This window comes from Elephas maximus, chromosome 12 (genome assembly GCF_024166365.1).
Source record: "Elephas maximus indicus isolate mEleMax1 chromosome 12, mEleMax1 primary haplotype, whole genome shotgun sequence".
Classification (NCBI taxonomy): domain Eukaryota; kingdom Metazoa; phylum Chordata; class Mammalia; order Proboscidea; family Elephantidae; genus Elephas; species Elephas maximus.
The window spans coordinates 103,592,184-103,609,796 of record NC_064830.1 but is presented as its reverse complement, the minus strand read 5'-3'; the positions used below and the strand labels follow the sequence as shown (position 1 = coordinate 103,609,796).

The following is a 17,613-nucleotide window of genomic DNA, read 5'->3' as shown; positions in this document are numbered from 1 at the left end:
GGTGGGGGGGACAGGGGCCCTTGGGGACTCCGAAGCTTACAGTTGGTATCCTGAGGGAACCCTCAAATTTGTACACAGCGAGTCAGAAGAGATGGTGTCGTGGGGACTCCAAGCTTGCAGCTGGTGTCTGAAATCTCGGGCAGACTTGGCAGTCTGGAGGACTGCGCTCTTTAACTGGTGAGGTCTGGCCTCGCTCTGGGTAGTCAGGGTCAGGGGAAGACATACTGCACACACCGCTGGTGTCAGAACAGAGGGGATCAGAGCCGGTAACAGACAGCGTGAGATTTGATTGCTCCTTTACAGTTTGGTGTCACATAAGTAGGACTTGACTTTTCCCAGCAGGTTAACCATCTTTATACATATTTATTGGCTATTAGTATATCTTCTGTGAAGAAATTAACTCTTCGTGTTCTTTGCTTATTTTCCTATGAGTTGCTTGCCTTTTTTAATAAATCATTCGATCTATAGGTACTGTTTTTAAATTATCTTTTAGTCCTTGACTTTATATGCGATGAAGACACTAGGGTTTTAAGCGAAGACTTGAATTTCAAATCTGTATCCAAGTTTCACCAACTTTCACATCACTACATTGCTTCAAAGTGAATCTGAATGTCACGCAGAGAATCAGTAGTGGAGTTTCAATGTGAAACAAAGCATCCAAACACTAGCCTGCCCAAATAATTTCCAATTGACATTCAAACCCAAGGAATACAATGCAGGGTTGACTGTTGCTGGAATGAGCAGACCCAGCAGAGCAGCATTCTTAACGAATGAGTTCTAGACAACAATCTTCTACTGTACTAATCACACCCTCTTCAGTGAAGCAAAGTTAGGGCTCCAATCTGAGCATGCCATAACCCAGGCTAACAGCTCAAAATTACATGCAAGATAACCTGGCCTCTCAAATCTATTTCCTACCATTCTCTACCCTCTCCTCCAGGGAAGCAGTCAATTCCCCAAATGGTCAATGTATTCAGTAAGTGACTGACCAAAATTATTTCTCTTAACTTCATCTAAACTAGCAGCACATTGCAATATGTAAGACTTTAAAGACTGTTTTTCTAAGTTTTATCTCACTTTTAGCTTTGCTGCAGCTATTTCACCCTTAGCCACCTTAGCACTTTGCTGTGGCTGGGCAAGGTAAAACACACACACACACAAGCACGCACACACACCCACACCCAAGCACACAGACACACACACGCACACACACACACACACACACACACACTATGACCTAAGATAGTACAACAGCCAATTGCCTGGATTGAAAATGTAGTTACTGGGATTTATTAGATGGCTCAACCAAATAAATATTTTTATTATAATTTTTGCTTTTGAGAAATGCCTTGTGTCTAAAACATAAACTATATGTAGATAAATGGAAACCCTGGTGGTGCAGTGATTAAGTGCTATGGCTGCTAACCAAGAGGTCGGCAGTTCAAATCTGCCAGGTGTTCCTTGGAAACTCTACGGGGCAGTTCTACCCTGTCCTGTAGGGTTGCTATGAGTCAGAATCAACTCAACAGCAATGGGTTTGGGTTTTAATACATAAATGATGTTCGAGTAAGCCAGACTGGCAACCAAACTGAAAAAGGAGTGCTGCAAAACTAAAAGCAAAGTCCTTTGTATCAACCTCATCTCTTATTAACCTCTAGCTACTAATTCTTAGGCATAAAAAAAACTAAGGTTGATATAAAACCAAAAAAAACCAAAACCAGTGCCGTCGAGTCGATTTCGACTTATAGCGACCCTATAGGACAGAGTAGAACTGCCCCATAAAGTTTCCAAGGAGCGCCTGGTGGATTCAAACTGCCAACCCTTTGGTTAGCAGCCGTAGCACTTAACCACTACACCACCAGGGTTTCACAAAGGTTGATATACTATCTGAGAAATTGAAACCTGAAAATGCTAAAAAGTTCCCAAGGCAAAATAATACAATCAAACAAAACCAGTAAAAAACTAAAAGAAAAAATGTAAATCCCCATGATATACTGAAATTTTGGTGACTGAAAAAGAAACATACTTTTCTGAATATTAAGTATATTCCTAAAATGAGATACATCATTATATGAATCCTAGGTTTCAACAAAATTAACTTTCCTTAAATGCTATTAAGAAAATAAGGAAAAGAGTCAACTAAACTGCAGACATTTTCAAAAGCTGTTAAAGTCATCCCAGCAAATAAGAATGGCTACACGCTCTAAAAATAATTAAAAGAAATGAGTTTTCCACAATTTGACATAAATTTGTGGGTTTACAACATCTCTTGTCCTTTACAAATGGGACAATCGTATACCCCAGTTAGCAAGTAACAGTCCTAGCTGTGTGTGTTGTCCTGGCGTAAAGCAGCCCCTTTCATTCTCAGAAGTGATTTGCTTTTGATGATAAATTACATGGTCACCCTACTTGTGAACAAACCTAGAACGGGCCTCTGTTTGTCCACCTTCAAAACCCACCCTGCTTAAATAACATTTGATTCGCCTTCCCCCACTGACGGAACTAATAATAACTGGTTATGAATAAGGCAGACCAAAGAAGAATCAATGCCTCTGAATCATGGCGTTGGCGAAGAATATTGAATATACCATGGGTTGCCAGAAGAACGAACAAATCTGCCTTGGAAGAAGTGCAGCCAGCATGTGCCTCAGAAGCAAGGATGGCGAGGCTTCGTCTCACATACTTTGGACATGTAATCAGGAAGGACCAGTCCCTGGGGAGGGACATCCTGCTTGGTAGAGTAGAGGGTCAGCAAAAAAGAGGAAGACACTCAATGAGAGGGACTGACACAGTGGCTGCAACAATGGGCTCAAGCGTAACAATGACTGTGAGGATGGCGCAGGATCGGGCAGTGTTTGGTTCTGTTGTCCGCAGGGTCCCTATGAGTCGCAACCAACTCGAGGCACCTAACAAGAACATAGTGTTTTATAAATACAGCATCTATAACACTCTTATCCTGTTAGAGTTACCTCCTTATACGTCTAGTCCATGTCTGTAGGCACATAACATAGTGCCAACCACCGAGTGGATACTCAATAAAATTTTCTAAATGTATTAAATGACTTACTTGGAAAACTGACAACGTACCTACAGAGACAAAATTTTCTTTTTCACTTTCATCCCTTATACACTCTCCAAGGCCCAGTGAAGGAAGGAGTAAAAAATTAAATAACAAAATGACTAAGATAGAAAGCAGCAGCTCTCAAACTTTAGCATGCATCAGAATCACCTGAAGGACCTGTTAAAACACAGACTACCCTGCCCCATTCCAGAGTTCCTGATTCAGTAGGTCTGCGGCGGGGCCTGAGAATCCAGGTGATGCTGCTGGAAGCACACTCCGAGAACCACCGCTAAAAAGAAAGCACGGTAACTATGAAAAGATTCCTTCGCCTCATGACTTCATTCCTAGGGGGAGACTCCCTTTTCTGAATACAAGGGAATAGCTCGTTGCAGACCAATACTGTCCTGCTGAGAACTGCGAAAGCTGAGTACATGTATAAAAATTAATGTTTACAGGCATCAGAGAGCTCCTGAAGTAACTATGACCAGAAGGACCTAGGTTCTGGAAGGAGACAAACTGTGGAGAAATGAGATGACATTCTGCAGCCACTCGTTCCTCACGCGTATTTGCTGATTCTGGGGCAAAAGCTGAGTGAGAAACCAGACTGTGCTCAGGCCGAGGAATCACCACAGCTTCTGGAAGAGATGGACATGAAGGCTTAAGGAGCCAAGAGCTCAGTGAGAAAGGAGAGTCAGAGAAGTGAGCCTAACACTGCGCTGGTTTTCCCCTGAAAAACTTTACCAAATATACTTCAGCTGCACAAGGAGAGCTTCAAAACTAAACTGAAAGTCTTTGAAAATCAAAGTGGAATGTTTAAAAATCTCGCTGTGCTCAAGGGACAAGGATTATAATACAGAAATTCCCCGGAGAAGGGACCCCTGTGAACACATCTATCAGTGGGCAGCACTGGATGGTTCTCCCTAGGAGTAGGGGCAAACCAAAGGAAAACGGAACCTTACCAAACCTGCAACATAACCTCAACCCTCAAATCAGTCCCTAATAGGATTAGGTGATCACCCCCACTCCTGCACAGCAAAGGGAGGGGTGCCTGCTTCTCTGGAACAGGGTAGCTTATCTGGAGCCTCACTTTTTCATAATACCCAGCATTCCTATAACCAAAAACAAAAAGGTAAAAACAGACAATAGAAATAGATGCTTAGCTGATGCAGGCATTGAAATTAACAAAGATTTTTAAGTAACAGTGAAGAGTATCTTTTTAAAAATGGAGAAAAGGGGCTTCCTGGTTGGTGAAAGACATGGCACATGGGGAAGGGCAGTGAGTCCCTTTTCTGGAACATGGAAGCTCCACCTTGGGAAACCTCCCAGACTTTGCCCTTTGCATCTCTTCGTTTACTTTTGCTATAATAAAACTATTATCTCTCCATTATGTAAATTTGGCAAGAGAAGCCAGCAAGCAGATGGGAACAGACAGGTACAGTGGTTCCTACACCATCTCCAGCATCCTATGAAAGAAAATAGCTAGTAGGGACTTTTCACCTACCATGCATTTACTGAACACCCACCTTGTGCAGAACTGTGTTAGATACTGTGACCGATAAAAGAGGAATAAAATTAATGATGTGTAAAGATGTTAAAAAAAAGGGGGGGAGGGGAGAGAACATATAAAAGGATGGAGAATTTCAACAGAGAATTTGAAACTATAAGAAGCAAACTGAAATTCAGTATCTGAAAAATCTAATAACTAAAATTAAGAACTCAAAGGATGAGCTTAACAGCAGACTAGACAACAGAAGAAAGGATTAGTAACCGGAACACAGGTCAATATATCCAAACTGCAGCACAGAAAGGAAAACTAATATAAAATACAGAAAAGAGTGTAAGGGGAGTGTGGGTACCATGAAAAGGTCTAACAATGTGTAACTGGAGTCTCAAAAGGAGAGGAGAGAGTGAATGGGGCAGAAGCAGTACCTAGCGGAAAGAATGAATTTTCCAAACTGATGAAAGATATTAACCCACAAATTCAAAAAGCTCTGTGAACCCCAAGAAAACTACAGAAAGGTATATCATACTTAAATTGTTGATAATAAAAAAAAAGAGAGAGAGAGAGAGACTCTTTAAAACAGCCAGAGGTGAAAAGACACATTACTTTTTAAGGAGCAACAGTAAGACTGACAATAGAAGCCAGAAGACAATGGAATGACACCCCTAAAGTGCTGAAAGAAAAGAACTACCCACCTAGAGTATTTGTTTTAAAAAATGAAGTCAGTGCTCTGACAGGGATCACAAAAGAGGGTCCCAGACAGAGCTGGAGAAAAATGTAAAACAAAATTCTAACTCACAAAAAAAGACCATACTTACTGGTCTGACAGAGACTGAAGAAACACCAAGAAAATGGCCCCTGGACACCCTTTTAACTTAGTGCTGAAGTCACACCTAAGGTTCACACTTCAGCCAAAGAGTGGACAGGCCCATAAACGGAGTGAGACTAAATGAGCACAGCAGCCCAGGGGCAAGGATGAGAAGGCAGGAGGGGACTGGAAAGCTGGTAATGGGGAGCCCAAGATGGAGAAGGGGGGAGTGTTGACACATAGTCGGGTAGGCAACCAACATCACAAAACAATATGTGTATTAATTGTTTAATGAGAAACTAATTTGCTCTCTCAACCTTCATCTAAAACACAATTTAAGAAAATGAAATCAAAATAAAAACATTTTCAGATGAACAAAAAATGAAAGAACTCCTTATGAGTAGAGCTGTACTGCAAGGAATACCAAAGACAGCTCTCCAGGAAGAAGGAAAACCATCTTATCCCAAACAGAAACACAGACATGCAGGAAGGAACAAAGAACAATGGAAAGAGTAAATAAGTAGGTAAATATAAACAAAGACTGATTGTACAAAACAATGATTTATTTTAGGGTTTAAAATATCTGTAAAATTAAAATAGGTGAAATAGTACCACAAAAAGGCAGATAGAGTTGGTTCTAGCATTACTGGGTAAGTGATAAAAGTTATAATTTGTATTAGACTATAGTAAGTCAAGAGGTAAGTTATAATCTTTAGTGTAAACACTAAAAGAACAGTAAAAGATTACATAACTAATAAGTTACTAAAGGGAAAAAGAATATTTTGATTGATCCAAAAGAAAGCAAGAAAAAAAGGAACAAAGAACCATACCAAAGCCAAACCCTCTGCCATCAAGTTAATTCCAACTCACAGCAACCCTATAAGACAGACTAGAACTGCTCCACAGAGTTTCCACGGAGGGCGCCTGGTGGATTCAAACTGCCGACCTTTTGGTTAGCAGCCATTGCGCTTAACCACTATACCACTGAGGTTTCCAGAACAAAGAATAGGTGTGTCAAAAAGAAAACTTATAAATGTATATATGTATGTATGTGTGTATACATATACATACACACACACATATATGATTACATTAATTGAAAATAAATACTCTAATTTAAAGACTAAAAAAAAAATCATGATAAACGGAGAAAAAATTGAAGTTGTCAAGGATTTCATTTTACTTGGATCCACAATCAACAGCCGTGGAAGCAGCAATTAGGAAATCAAAAGACGCATTGCACTGGGTAAATCTGCTGCAAAGGACCTCTTTAAAGTGTTGAAGAGCAAAGATGTCACCCTGAAGACTAAGGTGCGCCTGACCCAAGCTATGGTATTTTCCATCGCATCATATACATGTGAAAGCTGGACAATGAATAAGGAAGACCGAAGAAGAACTGACGCCTTTGAATTCTGGTGTTGGCAAAGAATATTGAATATACCATGACTGCCAAAAGAACGAACAAATCTGTCTTAGAAGAAGTACAACCAAAATACTCCCTAGAAGCAAGGATGGCAAGACTGCGTCTTACATACTTTGGACGTGTTGTCAGGAGGGATCAGTCCCCGGAGATGGACATCATGCTTGGCAGAGTACAGGGTCAGCAGAAAAGAGGAAGACCCTCAGTGAGGTGGACTGACACAGTGGCTGCAGCAATGAGCTCAAGCATAACAATGATTGTAAGGATGGCTCAGGACTGGGCAGTGTTCCATTGTGCACAGAGTTGCTATGAGTCGGAATCAAATCGATGGCACCTAACAACAACAACAACAATTTAAAGACTAAAACTGTCAGACTAAAGGAAAAAAATAAATTTAACTTTGTGATCCTTTTTAGGACAAAAAAAGTTTGAAAGTGTAATGATGGAAAATATATAGCATGGAACATTTACCAAAAGAAAGCTAGTAAAACTATACTAATATCATACAAAGCAGACTTTAAGGCAAAAAGCAGTAATTACTAGAGACAAAAACGGATATGTTAAATGGAGCGGTGTTAACCTAACAGGATATGTAAAAATTCTAACGGGAGCTAAGTAAGAGTCCTTGTTACCAACAGCCTTGGAGGTCACTGCACAACACTGGCAGAACCAATTCTGTTTAGAAAACCTGTGACAGCTCAGAGAAGGGTAAAAGTGCACAATAACATGGAGCACAAAGATAGAACTTTTAGAAATACTATATAAAACTCACATATGTAACTTTATGATGATTTCTGAATTACTTACATAAGATAGTAACTTAAAAAAATACAACTTGAAGAATGTAATCAATAAACTGTTGAATTGGTGTATGTTTTGCTGTGTATATTCTCAACAACAACAAAATAAAAAAAATTTTAAAAACACACAAAGTAAAAGGTGTAGGTGTACTACAAGTCAACAATAAAAGACAAAAAATCCAATAAAAAAATGGGCAAAAGACTTGAATAGGCATTTTTCCAAAAAAATATGTAAGTGGCAAATAATCACATGAAAAGATGCTCAACTTCATTAGTCATTAGGGAAATGCAAAATCAAAACCATGAGATACCAATCAAAAATAGCAAGTGTTGGGCCCTCCTACACTTCTGGTGGGAAGCCAAAAAAAAAAAAAAAATAACGCAGCCACTGTGGAAAACAGTTTGGTGGTTCCTCGAAAAGTTAAACGAAGAACTACCATATGACCTAGCAATTCCACTCCTAGGTGTATACCCAAAAGATTTGAAAGCAGGGACACAAACAGATACCCATACACCAATGTTCACTGCAGCATTATTCACAATAGCCAAAAGGCTGAAATAACTCAACTGGCCATCAACAGATGAATGGATGAACAAAATGTGGCATATACACACAACAAAATATTATTCAGCCATAGGGAGTGAAATAAGTCACACACAAAAGGAAAAATATTGTATGATCCCACTTACATGAGATATCTAGAATAGGCAAATGCGTAGAGACCAAAGCTTATTAGTTGTTACCAGGGCTGAAGGGAGAAGGAAACAGAGTTATTACTTAAGCCGTACTGGTTTTCTGTTTAGAGAGATGAAAATGGGTAATGGTGATGGTATTACAACACGATGAATTCCATGTAATTAATATCAATGAATTGTACACTTAAAAATGGTTAAAATGGCAAATATTTTGTTATATATATTTTACCACAATAAATTTTTTAAATAAATAAATGGCAGACACTATTTTAGACAACAAAAAATCATACGCATTTATAAAGATTAGAGGGTATTCTGGGATGATGTAGTATTTACTAGGCCGAGTGGTTCTGACAAAGTCACTGTCATGGATTGAATTGTGTCCCCCAAAAATGTACGTCAATTCGGCTAGGCCATGATTTCCAGAATTGTGTGACTGTCCACCATTTTGTCGTCTGATGTGATTTTCCTATGTGTTGTTAATCCTATCTCTATGATGCTGATGAGATGGAATTAGCAGCAGTTATGTTAAGGAGGCAGGACTCAATCTGTAAGATTGGATTATATCTTGAGTCAACCTCTTTTGAGATACAAAAGAGGGAAGAGAGAAGAGAGACATAGGGACCTCAACCAAAAAGAGAGGACCAGGAGCACAGAGCATCCTGTGGATCCGGGGTGCCTGTGCAAAGAAGCTCCTAGACATGGGGAAGACTGATGACAAGGACCTTCCCCCAGAGCTGACAGAGAAAGCAAGCCTTCTCCTGGAGCCGACACCCTGAATTTGGACTTGTAGCCTCGTAGGCCATGAAGGAATAAGTATCTGTTAAAGCCATCCACTTACTTCTTCAATAGCAGCACTAGATAACTAAGACAGTCACTAAAATTCATAACTATAAAAACTAGGCTTCCAGAAATTAAACCCTCACGAAAAGAAAAGAAAAGCTTTTCGGAAGTATTTTCTGGTACTTCCTTGGATTCCTTTTCTCCAAATACAGTTACCATGTTAACTGCAGGATGCAACCGAAAGCTTTGTGTCCCACAAACAGTACAACTGCTATCACAACCATCAACGGCTGTGTTTGGGGCTGGGACTGGTCAAACCTAGAATCCAACCTCGTGATCCGTCTCTCCGCAGAATCTAAGAAGCTTAACGTCGAAAGAACCCCAATTTATTTCTCAAATACTGTCAGGTAATTTTTTAAAAGATTTCTTCAGTTACTAAAACAAGACTGAGAAGGTAAAAATTCTTCTCTAAGGGAATAGCCTATATCCTGAAAGTGCTCTTTTGGGTAATTAAAAAAAAAAAAAAACGATGTCTGCAATCTGTTCCCAAGTATGTCCAGGAACAAAGCAGGTTCTTGGAAGAAAGTGGTGTCTATTTAACACGGCTGACATTCAGACGACAAGATACTGAGTTTCAGTATCGGCCTAAGACAGTCCATTTCGGCAGCTAGCGTGTGGGTGGGCAACACTCTGCCCACTGCTTGGTTATTCCTCCTAACGGCATTAAGATGTGTCCATTCACGACGATACCACATTTGAAACCCCAGACACATAAAACCTACCCACTTATCACACTACAACCCCAACCGCAATGGCTAATGAATTCACACAAGTAAAAATAGAACCCAGTTTTCTAGTAGGAACCGAGCATGTTACTTCCTGAGACACTAGTGATAATGGATTTTAGATACTGTTTCATCAGCCTACAGTTTTGTTTCGCTTTTGCTTTCACATGTTTTATTGGCATTCTTCTCATACTAATCCTATTTAAAACCTTGGTCACTGGCCCAACTCATTTTCCAGCAACATGTTTTTTAAAAAAGTCAACAGCTGTATGGAAATGCCATTAAAGAGTCGCACCTTACGTAAGTGTATTTCGGCGAGGGCAGTTCCCCCACTGTTTACCAACTAAGGATGAGTAAGACTATGCTCCATCCCCTAGTTTCACAGGCTAGATCACAATTTACACTATGTGGCGGCGGCGGTGGTGGTCTCCTGGGCCGTCAAGTCAACTCCGACGTGCAGCACCCTACAGAACAGAACTGCCTCACAGGGTTTCCTAAGCTGTAATCTTTATGGGAGCAGATCACTGGGTCTTTTCTCCCACGGAGCCACTGGTGGATTTGAACTGGCAACCTTTCGGTTAGCAATGGAGTGCTTAACCACCGTGCCACCAGGGCTCCTCAATATGCTGTGGCAACTATAATACTTCAAAACAAAACAAAATAATCTGAAATTAACCTGGAGTAGAGTCCCATGAAAAACTCAAGTAACGGTTTACTTATCTGTACAACTCGAACGCAATATAATTCCTAATAAAACACAGAATGAGGTTTCAGAACACTTACACCCAGCAATGTCACCACAAACGTGTACCCTAAATACATCCCGAATCGTAGCCTTGAAATCACCAGCTAACGTTTTCCTCCAAAATATAAACCTCTTTTTCGCAGGCACACTCTTTACAAATATCATTATGGTCTTCCTGATGCTCGCAGCAGCCACAATGACGGCACACAGAGGAAAAACATGCACCAATATTCCCAGTTCTCTAATTCTGACAGGTGTCGAAAACACATATTCCACCCCTCCTCCCCGCCCCCAGCTTCACAAACTATGGCCACGTGCCCTATTCGAAGCCCGTTTCCTGGACAGGGAGATCCAGAACTGTTTGAGGTCCTTTTGGAATGCTGGTTCTGATACCTCTATGAACTGTACCAGCCCCATCTGGCAGACCCGTCCAGTCTGTCTCAGATAGTATAAAGTAATGCTTAGGTGCAGATCGGAGTCTGACTCTCTGAGTTCAAGTCTCCACTACCCCTTGTGTAACCTAGAACAAGTTACTGCTCCGAACATTTCTTTATTGGGTGTGTGCGTGTGTGTGTGTGTGTGTGTGTGAAGGGTGGGGGAGAGAGGACAACATTCAGTGAGATAACACATGCCAAGAGCTTATTCTTAAGCACAGTGCTTGGCCAATGCTAGCATTCGATAAATTTTAACTATTATTCTTTAAGAGCACACCTCTTTAGCTGGAGCAAAATACAGATATATTAACTTATGGGACATTCCATCTAAGATGTTGCGGATGTGTTATGTGTTCCTTTCTTAAAAACAACTTATCTGCTTGGCTTTTTTAAGTCAGTGTTCTCTATGCTATGGCCAACATCCCAAAACCTACTTCCTGAAAGGAACCTCAGGCCTGCTGTCTGGTATTCGCTCAGCTCACCTCTGTATGGAGGGGAGGTGGCTTTCATTCAAAATATGTCCTTGTCAGACCCCTCCATTTTCACACCCTCCATGATAAAGCATGGCCGTTACAACACACGGCTCTGCAATTAACTAACAACATAAAATAGATGTGCGCAGCAATGGAATAACTCAGCCAGCCATGAAGAGAAATGAAGTTCTGACACATGCCACAACACGGATGACCCCTGAAAACATCATGCTGAGCCACATAAGTAAACTGCAAAAGGACAAATACTGTATGATCTCACTTACATGAAATAAGCAAATACACAGAAAGCAAAGATTATTAGCGGTTACCAGGGGTGGGAGGGAGGGGGAAACAGGGGGTGTTGGCTAGGGGTCACTGAGTTCATGTTAATGGTGGTGGAATGATCTGGAAAAGTACAGTAAGGACGAGTGCACAATCTGAAGAATGTAATCAATGTCACTGAGCCATACAATGTAGAAATTGTTGAACTGGTGTATGTTTATTGAATATATTTTCACCACAGTAAAAAAAACTTTTTAAAAATAGATGGACCTAGGAACTTGTCAGGAGTACAAACTCAAACCCTACAGCTGATAAAGTCATAACAGAAGTGGCAGTGAGGAACAAACTAGTTCCAGAAGGTAGTCTGAGGATGTGTGGTCCATCTGCTAATGCAGATAACCTAAAACAGGTTCTTCAGTGACAGCAGTCTGGACAGCGGAGGACTTGGGTCACATGATCCTGCCCTCCCCAGAGCTGCTTTTAATGGTTGTGTTTTCACACACTGTCATCAACCTACACAAGGAAGGAGGAATTTTACTAAAACAACAGCAAGGCAAACAGCCCCGTGAAATGCACGCTGTCTTCACCGAAGGATGCTGCTGAGGGGTTTCTTTGGGAATTCCACGCGTCTTTTGGCATCCAAAGGCGAAATTTTCCTCTGGTCAAAAGACCAGGAATGATTCTTATCCTGAGAAACTGGTGTCTTTTAATGTATGGCCACTGAACCACGGAACTGATAATATTTCTCTCTGGATTGGCTACTATGAAAAGCAAAGCCAAATTTGTGACCCTACTCGGTCCTATAGGGTCGCTATGAGTCGGAATCGACTCGACAGCAGTGGGTTTAGTAAATACTTAAGGTCAGACCTCATTCCTGTTCCCGTCTTAAGTTTTCTCCCTCAGACTGAGTTCATCACTTACTTTTTCTAGCTGTATGTGACCAGCAGAATGTTGTATGTATCTCTGTAAGTCATGAATCCTTCCTGGAACAAGAAGTGGCCGAAGTAATAAATATGCTGCACTTAAAAAGAAATTATAGCACAATAAGGAGGTATTTCTTCCATCAATAACATTTTATAAGAGTTCAATTTCTAAAGATTTTTTTTACAACAAAGTGAAAAAAGACTGCTTTATAGCAAATATGTCTAAAATTAGAGAAAAATCTAATGCTAGAGGAACTACAAAAATAAAATACTTTCACTATGTATTTTTAACTTTGGCACGGAAAATTATAAATAGACTCCTATGTAAAAACCCCCCAAAGGCCATTTTTCGTTTTAAAATACAGACTAAGTCACCACAAACGCACTCACAATCGAATATTTACTCTGAGCTGACGGGCATCAAAAGTGGTTTACGAGACTTTTGTACAACTCACTCCTCAGTCCCCCCGTGCCTGGCAGAGAGGCTGTGAAACGACACAGAGTTCGGGGCGCCAAAGGCCCCTCCGCACTCCCGCTTCAGGGACTTCAAGCCATCTCCTCGCCGTCACTGGTGAGGATACAGACAAAGCCTGTGACTCCCGCACTGCGTAATATTTTACCCACTCGTGAACACATTCTTGTCATTCTGATCATAACGTCTCACTGGTAACCACAAATTTATCTGATGAATCCATCATAATTACAGTTCTTGGCCCTCTGAGTGACTAGAAAGAAGGGAGCTATGCCACCAGGAACAAGGACAAATGTTGTATTATGCAGCAAAAGTTACACTTCCTACCCTGCTGACATCAACTCATCAAAGACAGGAATGTCCCGGGAAACCTGAAAACAGCACCACGAAGTACAGCCTTTATCCAAATATCAGACAGATAAAAATATCAGTAAAACAGTAGTTTACTAGGCTAGAGCTAAGGCAGCTGTCGCTGCTTCCTATCAGTGTTTATTTAACAACAGTCTAGGTTACTCGAAGCCTTTCAGCTATAGGAAACATCATACTAACTTTCCTACAGTGCTTTTTGAAGGAGATGAGCTTCTAAGAAGACTTAGAAAATGTTTGGCCTCCACTGTGGAACTCCTGCTTTCAGTGTGGTAACTTTAGCGATGTGTTAAGAAGCCACTTCATAACACGTCTATTCTGAGTTACAGGTGTTAAGTTACACAGGTATCTCCTACATTTTAAGGATGGGTCATCTCTACTAGAGAGGTTTACTTTGCAACCAATAGAAAAACACATGCACCAGAAATTAAACTCACACCGTCAAGACGGGAATTCTACGTCTCTAGCCAGAGACTGCTACAAGCAAATGAAACAGGAGCTTAGTTCTACATGTAGGTACTAAAATGAGTAATTACTTATCAAATTTTCTCAATGGAAACCAACATCAGAAATCAATGCATACTAAAGCAAAGCAAGTAAGTTTCCTAGACACATCCAAACACTTTGAGGGGCTGAGTGGCTGGGCCTGGAGGCAGGGGACCATAGTCTCGGGGAACATCTAGGTCAACTGGCATAACATAGTTCATAAAGAAAATGTTCTGCATCCCACTTTGGTGAGTAGTGTCTGGGGTTTTAAAAGCTTACAAGCAGCCATCTAAGATATATCTATTGGTCCCATCCCATATGGAGCCAAGAAGAATGAAGAAAACCAAAGATACAAGGAAAATATTAGCCCAAAGGACTACAGGACCACATGAACCACGGCCTCCACCATCCTGAGCCCTGAAGAACCAGATGGTGCCCAGCTACCACCACCAACTGCTCTGACAGGGATCACAACAGAGAGTCCTAGGCAGAATAGAAGAAAAATGTAGAACAGCATTCAAATTCTTTAAAAAAGACCAGGCTTGCTGGTCTGACAGAGACTGGTGGAACCCCCATGACTGTGGCCCCCGGGATACTCTGCTAACTCAGAACTGAAACCACTCCTGAAGCACACTTTGCAGGCAAAGAATTAGACAGGCCTATAAAACAAACAACAACCCTCGTGAGGAACGTGCTTCTTAGTTCAATCAAATATAGGAGACCAAGTGGGTAACTTCTGCCCAAAAGCAAGACGAGAAGGCAGGGAGGGTCAGGAACTGGACAAACTGACACACGCTGTCACATTGTGGGGATTGCAGCCAATGTCACAAAACAGCATGTGTATAAATTTTTGAATGAGAAATTAACTTGAGCTGTAAACTTTCACCTAAGGCACAATTTAAAAAAAAACATGGAATTTTCTCCTCTCTCTGCCGATAAAAATACTATTCATTAAAAAAAAAAAAGAAGAAATCAATGCATTACTCTCATCAAGTCAACAAGTACTCATTGAACACTTGTGAATACTCAACTTTGAGAACGCCAAGAGATAAAAGTAGAAACCCTGTTGACAGAAGCTTACTCTTGGCTGGCACTCTTACCCAGAGAAACAACTAGTAGAAGAGTACACAATTTAAACATTTAATGAGCAAAAAAAATGAAAATATAAGACAGCACACAATCAGGGGCTATACTGGATGTGATCCCCATCAGTCAGTCACACAGCAGCCTGTGTGTCAGATCTACATAAGAATCCATTTAAGCCACACAGTGACCCTCCTTAAAGCTCCACTCTGGTTCTGCCACCATCAGATAAAAGCCCAAGCTTCCTGGACTGAACTGCCTTGAGTTAAGTACAACTCAAGAAGACTCGATGTGGGTCAGAACTGTGCTCTGCAGGGTTTCTAGTGGCTGATATTTCAGAACCACACAGCCAGGCCTTTCTTCTGAGATAAATGTTGGTGGACCAAACGTCTACCATCTGTTTAGCAGCTTATCTCATTAACCATTTGCACCACCCAGGGACTCTTCCTGCCTATGTCTCTGACCCTGTGTCCCACCACCCTCTGCCCTGCACTTTTCACAGTCCAGTAATATCCACCTCCTAGCAATTCCTGAAGCCCTGATGGCACAGTGGTTAAGAGCTCAGCTGCAAACCTAAAGGTTGGCAGTTCCAATCCACGAAGCACTCCCTGGAAACCCTATAGGATAGTTCTACTCTATCCTATAGGGTCGCTATGAGTTGGATCTGACTTGACGTTAAGGTAGAAGTTACTGAAAGAAGCCTAGGTGACTCAATGGGTAAGCCTAGCTGGTAACCAAAAGGCTGGTGGTTCAAAACCACCTAGCGGCTCTGAGGGAGAAAGATATCACAGTTGGTTCAATCAGCTCCCCTGAAGACCACAGCCTAGAAAACCCTATGGGGCAGTTCTACGCTGTCACATGGGGTGGCTATGAGTTGGAATCAACAGGTCGCACACAACTGTGGTTACTGCCCTCCCCTCATTAGTGGCCTCCCATTACCACACATTCCTCAAATTCCCACCCCATTTTGTGATCTGAATATTGTCTGCTCATCAAGACACTTCCAGCCCTGTACTGTTATTAGCTTTACTGTCCCTCTCTCTGGGTGGCATACTTCTGGGGGGCAGAACCCAGGGTCTGAATCACATATTTGCTTAGAATATCGGTATAAATTCCGGTCCTGAACACTTCTTAATCTTCCACCTAAGAACAAGGAACTCCGAAAAACTGACGTTATTAATCATTAAATGAACTACCAAAAAAAAAAAAAAAATTGCATCTCCGGCGGGAACTATTTTTAAACTCAAAAAAAATCTCTTCAGACCCAAAAAACTCTCCCCAGGTGATCCTGTCAACTTGTCCTGGCAATTTTTTCACATCTAACCTCAAAAGCGAAATGAGCCCCTCAGCGAGCAAACCAAGACTCATTTCCCAGCCACGGCGATGGGTCATCAGCGCCGAGCCACCACCAGCTGCCTATGACCGAGTCTCCCCACCAGCTGAGTCCTTCCTTGCTCCCTAGAAACCTCCGCGACCGGCATCACCTGGGCTGTCCTCCGCGACGGTTCGGGAGCAGGGACTTCTGCTCCTCACACTAGCCCCACAAGTCTGTCCTCGGCCACCGGGCGCAAGTCGGCACCCTGGCTGCAAACCCCGCGTCCCCGCTGCGGGGCGTCCCCATGCCCAAGCCCCGGGCGGGATCCTGCAGCCGAGGCCGGGCTGCCGTCCGGGTCCGCGCCTCGAGTCCAGCCGGTCCCGGAGTCCCCGGCGGGACCCTGGGCGCCACCGACAGGCCGCACCCACAGGTGTCCCTCGGCCCCCGCGCCCCGGACAGCGGGGAGGGAGCCGGGCAGAGGGAAGGCGTCCCGGGAGGCGGCCAGGAAAGGAGAGGCGCCCGTCCTCGGAGTTCGCCGGGGCTGGGGAACTCGGGGACGAGGGCCGGGGACCGGGAGGCTGAGCACTAACGGGGCGAAGGGCAGCGGCGGCGCCCTGGGCAGGGCAGGGCCGCGGGGCCGGGCCAGGCTGGGACGGCGGGCGGCAGGAGGCACCGAAGCCAAGCGGCCGCGGCCGGGAGCACGGCACGGACGGCGACCCCGCAGCCACCGGCCCGGAGCTGCCGCGGCGCCGCCGCCGGCCCCAGTCCGCGCGCTCCGTACCTCGTCCGCGACGCCGCCGGGTCGGGACCGCCACTGCACCCAGTCACTCACGCAGGCCCGGGCTCGGCCAGTCCACTCCCCTCGCTCACGCCCGCCCTCCAGCCCGCACGCCCCGCCCCCGGCGCCGGCGCCGGCGCCGCCATTGCACGCACGTCACGCACGCACGTCGCGCGCTGATACGTCATCTCCGGGTTCTCGGGGGGCGGGCCCGAGGCGGGCGAGAGGGCGCGCGGCGGCTGCTGTGGGGAGGGAGGGGTCTTCGCGGCAAGCGCTGAGGCGCCGCTCTGGGTCCCCGTTGTTCCCTTGGCTGCTGTGGAAGCGGAGAAGGGGGGCAGAGGCTGGAAAGTTGAGTCACAGGCCGGGACCCTTCCCAGGCCGAGGGGAATATGGCCGCCTAGG

The 17,613-nt window shown here is 43.4% G+C and overlaps 1 protein-coding gene across 3 annotated transcripts in view; it reads right to left on the bottom strand.

Annotated features, from left to right (window-relative positions):
- The window catches only part of RABGEF1 (RAB guanine nucleotide exchange factor 1), a 68,192-nt gene extending 50,887 nt beyond the window's left edge, over nt 1-17,305 (bottom strand). For 2 of the 3 annotated variants that reach the window (XM_049904555.1, XM_049904556.1), the window contains exon 1: nt 17,215-17,305. The gene's annotated coding sequence lies outside the window, so the exon portion shown is untranslated. Of the gene's footprint in view, nt 1-16,602; nt 17,143-17,214 lie in introns of those variants that run through there. The other variant, XM_049904557.1, reaches the window with a different exon arrangement.
- Between the last annotated feature and the right edge of the window lie 308 nt (nt 17,306-17,613).